We start from the raw sequence: 8,952 nt of genomic DNA, 5'->3' as shown, positions 1-8,952 counted from the left end.
AATGTTGGTGAGGATGCAAAGAAAAGGGAAGGAACACTTATCCACTGTTGGGAAGGAATGTAAATTGGTGCAACCTCTATGGAAAACATTATGGTGATTCCCTTCAAAATTAATGAAAGAACTAACATATGATGCAGTAATTCTGAGTACTTATCTGAAGGAAATAAAAACACTAACTTGAAAAGACATCTGCGGCTTCATGTTCACTGTAGCATTATTTTCAATAGGCAAGAAATGGAAAAAACCTAAGTGAATAATTAATGAATTAAGAAAATATGATACTTATATATTTTTATATATTTCATATTTATATGACATACCTGTGTAGAATATTATTTAGCCATTAAAAAGGAAACCCTGCCATTTACAACAGATGGGACTTGAAGGCATTATGCTAAGTGAAATAAGCCAGAAAGAGAAAGATAAATACTATATGATATTATGTGTGTATTCTGACAAAACAAAACAAAATGCAAACTTGAATTCACAGATACAGGGAATATATTGGTGGAGGCCTGAGGCAGGGGGTAGAGAGTGAGCAAAATGGGCAAAGGTGGGTAAGAGGTACAAACACCTAGTTTTTAAAAAAGGTAATTTATACATAATTGTGGAAATGCATATGATGTAAGACTTTTACGAGATTATAAATTGACACAAAGTTTAGGATTAGATTTGAGCTTTTCTTTTTAAAGTATAGTTGATTTACATTGCTGTGCCAATACCAGCTGCACAACAAAGGGACCCAGTCATACATAAATACATACACCCAATCATATGTATAAATACATATATAAATACACACACACCTTTTTTTCATATTATTGGGGTTAGTGGATATAAACTATTACATTTAGAATGGATAAACAGCAAGGCTCTGCTGTATAGCACAGGGAATTAGATCCAATCTCCTGAGCTGGGTTCAGCAGAAATCTTCTATTATCAGAGAAACTATTGATTATATTTCCATCCTCAGAACTTTCTTCCACACTCTAATAATTTGATGACATTAAAACTCTCCTATACTTGCCATATATAAAATATTATTATCAAGGCTACCAAGTCACAATTACCCAAATATTCTAAACCCAACTTTCTGGGTGGAGGACACAGTGAAGGCAGGAGAGATAGGGAAATCAGTATGCTTATTTTTTAAATGTATCAGTTTTAAAAATATAAAAAATAGAATATTTTGGGGCCAATCATAACCATCTGTGAATTCCAGATAAAAACAATGAAAAAATAAGAAGCAACATTTGAATAAAGCTCAGAATCCAGTGAGAGCTTTTTATCATTTGGAAATCTGAAAAACATATTAACAGTAATTTGTCTTTTAAAAAATATGGTAACTCAAAATACAATAGCATAGCCTTTAATTTCCTATTGTTATTTATAAGTGGTATAAAATATAATTATAAAAAAAGCTTTCAAAGTTTTAATAAATTGTTAAGCACAATTAGTGAAGGACAATGCAATCAGATTTTGAAGGACTTTTTTTCTCTAATATTGCGTATCTTTACTTAGATTGTCACTTATCTAGTGACAATGTGAATTCAAATAAGAAATGTGTATATTTTAAAACAGAAGGCCTATGTGTTCACATGGAGAAAACTGTGTAACCACAGAAAAAACATCCTTTATCTAAATCTTTATCTTAGGAAAAAGGCTAGACTCTTTTCCCAGCCTAATTCCCTGTTCTACAAATAGGTAAAAATAATACCCTTTAAGAAGGTAAGATGTATTGAGAAGATTTTTTAAACTTATTCTTAAGAGAAACTACCAGAATTATAAGACATAAAACTCAGGTTGCTATTCCATACCAGTAATATTTAAATCAGTGATGGCTGTTCGTTGAAATGTAGTCCCATACCAATACTTGGTATCATTTTTTTCTGAATCTCTCTAGAACCTTGTAGTGTACTGAAGTAAAAAAATCAAACTTTTGGATTACTTAGACCAGAAAAAAATTCCAGAAACACTTGTGAGAACAAACATAAGCTTTCCAACTATTTTGTTTTGCTAAGAAAAAAACATTATAAAAAATTGCTAGTTAACATAGTCAAAAGATTTTAAACAAAATTAATAAAAGACACAAAATAAGCTACAAGTTTTCTCAAGAAGTAGTGGTTGGCAGCTTTGTGGCAAAACATAAATATATATTACATTTCTTGTTTGAAGTGAACCCATGAATACTTTACTGTTGACTTACTATTCAAAAAATATTTACTGAGTGCTGTGTACTAGGTTCTGTTCTAAATGCTAAGGAACAGCAGTGCAGTGAACAAAACAAAGTCCTTACTTTCAAAAAGATTAAATTCCACCAGGAAGGAATAATAAAAAAATGTACAAGTACAAATATCAGCTGCTGATAATCTATCAGATGAAGAAAAATAAAGCAGAGTAAATGGAATAAAGCATGCTAGAGTGGGATAGGTGGTTATTATTTGATATAAAAGTGGTCAAAGAAGATCACTTTAATAAGCTGAAATTTGTGTAGAGGTCTGAAGAAGTCAGGGAATAAATCACGGTGCTATCTGGGAGAAGGATGTTCCTGGCGGGTGGGGGGGGGGTGGGGGAGGAAGCAAGTGTAAAGACCCTGAGGCAAACACATGCTTAATGTGTCAGAAACAATGGCAGAGAGCCCTGAATGGCAGAATCAAAGTGAGCTAGGGAGAGACTCCTCAGGAAAAGATACGAGAAAGTTCAAGGGTGGCCAGATTATATAGGGATTGTTAAATCCTTTGGCTTTGAGCGAGACGAGTAGCAAATGGATAATTCTGAGCAATAAAATCATCTGCCTTAAGTTTCCACCCCCTCCCAAAAAAACTTTCTATTTTGAAATAATTTTAGATTTATTGCAAATATGCAGAGATGTTTTACAAGTTCCCATACATGCACAGCTCCCTAGTTTACCCCGTTGTTAACATCTTACATGGTGTCCTTGTCAAAGTAAATAACCAATATTGGTGCATTATTATTAACAGCATTCCTGACCAATTTGGATTTTTTCAGTTTCTCCATTAATATCTCTGTCTGTTCCATGATCTAAGTCATGCTTTGCGAGGCTTTAGGTTGGCACATCCCTAGTCTCTTCTGGTCCGTGAAGATTTCTCTATCTTTATTTTTCATGACCTTGACAGTCTTGAGGAATAGTGGCCAAATCATTTTATATATTGTCTCCCATTCTGGGTTTGTCTGATTTTAACCTTATGATTAGATGGTACCAGTTTTCGGAAAGAATACCCAGAGGTGAAGTGCCTGTCCTATCACATCATACCAAAGGGTGTATGATATCTGCATGACCTCATTGGTGATAATGACCTTGATCACTTGGTTATGGTAGTTATTTGCCAAATTTGCCCACTTACAGTTCTATTTTTTCCTTTCTATACATCATGCTTTGGAAGCGTGATTTATGTTTTAAAAGGATAATTTTGATTACTATTTTAAGAATGGAGTAGATGCAAGGAACCAGTTGGGAGGCTGATGCTGTAAACAAGGAGAGAGAGTGATGCTGCCTGCAGGGCACTTGCCTGAAATGAACTTGCACATAAATTAAAAGAAGGTGCCATTTTCACTTGAGAATATCTTTGAAGAAGCAGTAATAATTATTAACAGTATTAAATCTCAACCCTTAGGCCTAGACTTTTAAAATACATTGTTTGACAAAATTAGATGAACACTTCTGCCTGCTGCAATAAAAGGATTGTCTTGAGGAAAAACACTTAAATGATTGAGTTGTGAGCTGAACAAACCACATTTTTCATGGTGCACTATTTTTTAACATAAAAGAATTCCTAATAGACAAACTATGGTTATCCAGACTTGGGTATCTGGCAGATAATGTCTTGAAAATGGATAAATTGAATCTGCAACTACAAGGAACACAATTGGTGGTACTTTTTGCCAAAAATAACATTTGAGCTTTCAAGTGAAAAAGTTTCTGAAACTTGTATCCAATACTCAAAATTCTTTTAAAAAAGTTAAATCAGCCAAGATAGCAATGAACGTGCTTTTAGAAACTACTACTTGTAATTTTGGGGGCGAGGCATCAAAAAAGAATACTCCATGATTTCATGAAAATGCTATAATAATACACTTTCTTTTTCCATTGACATACTCATGTGGGGTTGGATTTTCTTCCTATGTTTCAACTAAACACCATATTACAACCGATTGAATATAAAAGCAAGTATTAGACTCTTTTTCTGTTCTATTAAGTCAGGCAGCATGAGAGAGATTTACAAAAATGTGAATTAATGAAACTTTTCCTCCTGAATATTTTTATCTTGGAAAATACTATTGTTTTTCACAAAAACATGCTATTTGTGTTACTATATGGAAGGCTTATTATTTGCTTTTTTTTTTTTTTTTTTTTGAGGGTCATACCTGCAGCTTATTGAAATTCCCTGGCTATGGGCTGAATCAGAGCTCCAGCTGCTGGCCTACACCACAGCCACAGAAATGTCAGATCTGAGCTGCATCTGGACCTATACCACAGCTCACCCCAATGCTGGATTCTTAACCCACTGAGCAAAACCAAGGATCAAGCCTGCATCCTCATGGATACTAGCCATGTTGGTCACTGCTGAGTCATGACAGGAACTTCTATGGAGGGCTTATGATTGCCATTTTTGGGTGAATTAATAGAGATTTTTAAAAAAATTCTTGACTTTAATTTCTAACACAGAAACTATTGACAGATATAACCAACATAAATACACATTCTTTGGAGTTGTCAGTAATTTTTAAAAGAGTAGAGGGATCCTGAAGGTAAATGTTTAGAGAACTGTTGCTACAAAGGATGGCTCTGATCAAGTCACATAATTTATGTAAATTTCTCATGACTTAGGTTTAAAAACAATGGAGAAATCATTAAGAAAAATTGATGAAATACACAAAGCAATTAATGATTAAGACTCAAAACCACAAAAACATAAGTATTGGGCAAAATGGCTAAGTGGGAAAATTGTTACAACAAATATAGAAGTATCACTATCCTTTATATAAAAATACATTGCTTTGTTGATTTCAACAGTTAGTCTTCAATTTTATAAAATATTCTCTCTCTTTCTCTACGTCTTACTCATACATTTTCTCTGTCAGGAAAATATACTAACACCTAACAGTGTTTGTTTCTAATTGGTGAGATTAGGATACTTTTAATGATTTTTCCTCTTTTTCTTGTAATCTATATTTCCCAAACCTTTACTTCTTATGCCTGGAAAAAAATGCTAACAATGTTTAAAAGTTGGATATTTAAAAAATCATTTTTAACTGATGATTCATTTGTATTTGTATTCTCTACTATGCAAAACCAAAACTCATTTATCCTGAATCTTTAAAATTATGTGACTAAACAGCAAGATTACTTAAATACATCAATACATGGTTTCCTTATGGACACTAATAGATGTTCTTGACGCTTTCTTCAGGCACTTAGCATTCTGTCAACAGTGGAATATAACTTTCAAAAACAGAGTCCCAGTTGTTAGTAAATTTATAAATGTCTTTGAGTATTAGCAATTCTGGTTTAAAGAATAAATGTACTTGATAAAAGAAATATGAAAAGCATTTGTTTAGATAGGTTTGAGTAATGAATATTGTTTTTAATTTTTGTCTTACCAGTCCCCTACTACTAAGCCAAGTCAAGAACTGTTACTATGGAGTTCCCATCGTGGCGCAGTGGTTAACGAATCCGACTAGGAACCATGAGGTTGTGGGTTCGGTTCCTGCCCTTGCTCAGTGGGTTAACGATCCGGTGTTGCCGTGAGCTGTGGTGTAGGTTGCAGACGCGGCTGCGATCTCGCGTTGCTGTGGCTCTGGCGTAGGCCGGTGGCTACAGCTCCGATTCAATCCCTAGCCTGGGAACCTCCATATGCCACGGGAGCGGCCCAAGAAATAGCAACAACAACAACAAAAGACAAAACAAAAAAAAAAAAAGAACTGTTACTAGCTGGTTGCATATGGTTTGAAGAATTGGCCCAATAATCTAAATTGTAAAAGAATTTGAGTAGATCATTGTGTTCTTGTTATAGTTAGTTTTTTTTTTTAAGTACAAGATGAGAAGAGAATATTCTGAATTGTTTTTAAAGTTTTATCTTATTTTACATGTTTAACATTTTAGTATTTCCATAATTTTTATCAATTAAATTTTTGAAAGATAAAAATGAAAAAAAGCATTCCATTTTGGGTCTTCTCTGCAGTCAAGTGAGATCATGACATTTTTGCTCCACAAACCATCAAATCTGTCAGTAGTAGCTTAAAAATAATGGCTGATATACAGTTTGCATTTCTTTTATTTCACCTAGAAAAACGGTAACTAACCAAATTCAGCCTCTCTCTTTCCCAAATGGTTCATGTTTAAAACAATGTGCTTTCAAAGAACTTGAAATGAATGACTTGGCACTGCCCTCTGACATCTTTAAGTATTCTAGAACTCTTTGAGAAATTAAATACTGAGTTTACTAATAGTATCCTCGATTTGAATTTCTTTTACTGGCCCAAAAATCTGAAAAATTGTTAAGGCTTCCAGTGATCATGCCTATGAACTTGCTTTATGAACATCATCTTCAGAAAGTTTTGTTATACTCAACCTGTCCCAACAGAATATCATAGATGATTAAATTTACAATGATGATAATTGCTTTTTCTTGTGTTATCCAGTAGCTTGTGCTTCTATATTTCCATTTTTACCAAGCAGTAAGATATTCATTTCTATTACAGCTTTCTATAATTATGAGCCAGAACAAATATCTATCTACCATTTGAATTTCTTCCCTTAATGCTGAAAACAGCCTCAGTTTCTTCCCTTTGTTCCCGTTGTTCTTGCATTTCTCACTTGCTTTTGGTTTCATTGACTTGTTTGCATCAGTATCCCTCTCTTCATCTAAGGAGGCTGGATTGATCTCCATTAGGTCAAAAGTCACAGCTTCCTTTAACTTTAGTTTGCTTTTCAGCTTTCTTAGCCAAGCCCATTGAGCAGATGGTCATATTTGTTCTTGAACAAGCTGGACAGTGGTATAGAAAAGAACTACTTAGAGGTGGTTCGACCTTTGATGGTTACTCTCCTCAAGGAAAATTCTTGAGGCAGTTGAAGGGAAATTATTATTTCTGCTTTTATCTTAGCATTTGGTTTGATCACCTCATCTACTTTTAGAGAGTTATTGACGAGGTCTCATTTTCATGTTTATTTCTCCCAAATGAGTAAAACTTTTGGTATGCCTTTATTTGACTTAGTTCCTCTGTACATTTTTATTTTAATCAAAAGCTTTCTTGGAGTGAGTGAAGGCCACCTACAGAGCAAGTTTGTGTCTTTAAAAGCTTTGTTTATCACTGAGAGTGATAGTCTATCATAGAGGATTCATTTTAGTTCAAGGACAGATTATTGTCTTGATTGGGCTTATACATCAAAAGGAAGAATTAAAGGGTTTTGATGAAAACTTTCCACCTGACACACAGGTGGCTGAAAGTATGAGCCATCCTTTCTTGGGTCCTTTTGTCACCTTTCTTAGCTTTCTTGTTTTGAAACATGATAATAGTAGTATTTGAGTTTTCTGGGGATTTTTGTTCTATATTGCATGCTGTGAAAGGATTTTTCTAGGTTCTGCTTCTGGGCTCCCTCTGATCTTGTGATGTTAAACACACTGCTGTCTTCCCTCGGCATTACTCTCATCATTTTCTTCTCCACTTGTTCCACTTCTGTCCTGTGTATGTGGGAGGGGGCTGTATAGAAGATGTGAGAGGAAATTTAGTAGAATGGCAGAGTAGGGGGATGTCAGGCTGAAAAAAGGCCTCCATAACTTCTAAAAGAAAAAAGGATAGGCTGTACTGGTCTCTGCATTTTTTTTTTCCAACATAACCACAAAAGTTAAACTTTTCCAATGAAGCCTTTAAAAAAGAAATGCTGTCACTTATCTTTGAATTTTGATACCATCTAGTTCCTAGAGTCGTGTCCCAAATTCATAAAAATTCATGGTCTGTTTTCTAAACAGTAGAGAATGATTTATGCAACTCAAATCCCATATTTTCTAGCAAGACCACTGTCATTTTGACCTTGAAGAACTGTGCGAATTGTAATGAAAATAAATATTTCAATAAAGCATGACATCATATCTTGATTCATTTTGCATGTGTGTGTTTAAGGAAATATTAGAACTTCATTCTGATAGTTTTAATACCTTGGGAAATATGTTGACTTTTGCTTTCCATCTTGACCCAGGTCATGTTTAGAAATTCCACTCTGTATTAGAACCAGATTTAGTCGGTCAACAACAACAAAGGAAAGGAATGTTGGGGATTTTTTTGACCACATATCATTTAAAAAAAAAAATTTCCTATGCCACTCATTTTGGTGAGAAGCATATGCACAGATGAACACAAATGGAAGCAAAATGCTGACAAACATCTTGAAGAATAATTAATAGAAATTAACTTTCTTGCACATAGGGTCATCACTTTCAGGGTTTCAGTCAATTTAATCTTTCTCTGGTTTTATTTTCAGAAATGATTGGCTGAGATTGTATAATTAAAACAGTCTGCATGTGCTAGCATAGGTTTGATTGTTCTAGACGTTAGGACTAAATTTAATGCTAACCATGATAAGCTCTGATGGTTAAAAATTAAAATAAAATCAGCCCTTTGGAGTACTTCATACTTCATAATCCATAATCATAAGACGTCTTTTACATTCATAGAGGAACTTAGCGTAGTTTCTGGCACATAATAGAAGACAGAAATAGATAAAGATATAATTTTGTTGAATGAGTACATGAAGATATACATCAAGCAAATTAAACTCTTTAGAAATTTCCATTCTAAGAAAAACAAGGCTTGAAAATTACCATGTGGTGGACAATTGATACAACTGGAAAATAAACAGGGAGCGCATCATAAACTGACAAAATTAACTGTTTTCTCAGTTCCCTGGCAAAACATAAGTGCTTTGTGAGTAAT

This window comes from Phacochoerus africanus, chromosome 16 (genome assembly GCF_016906955.1).
Source record: "Phacochoerus africanus isolate WHEZ1 chromosome 16, ROS_Pafr_v1, whole genome shotgun sequence".
NCBI lineage: Eukaryota > Metazoa > Chordata > Mammalia > Artiodactyla > Suidae > Phacochoerus > Phacochoerus africanus.
This window is presented reverse-complemented; position numbering follows the sequence as displayed.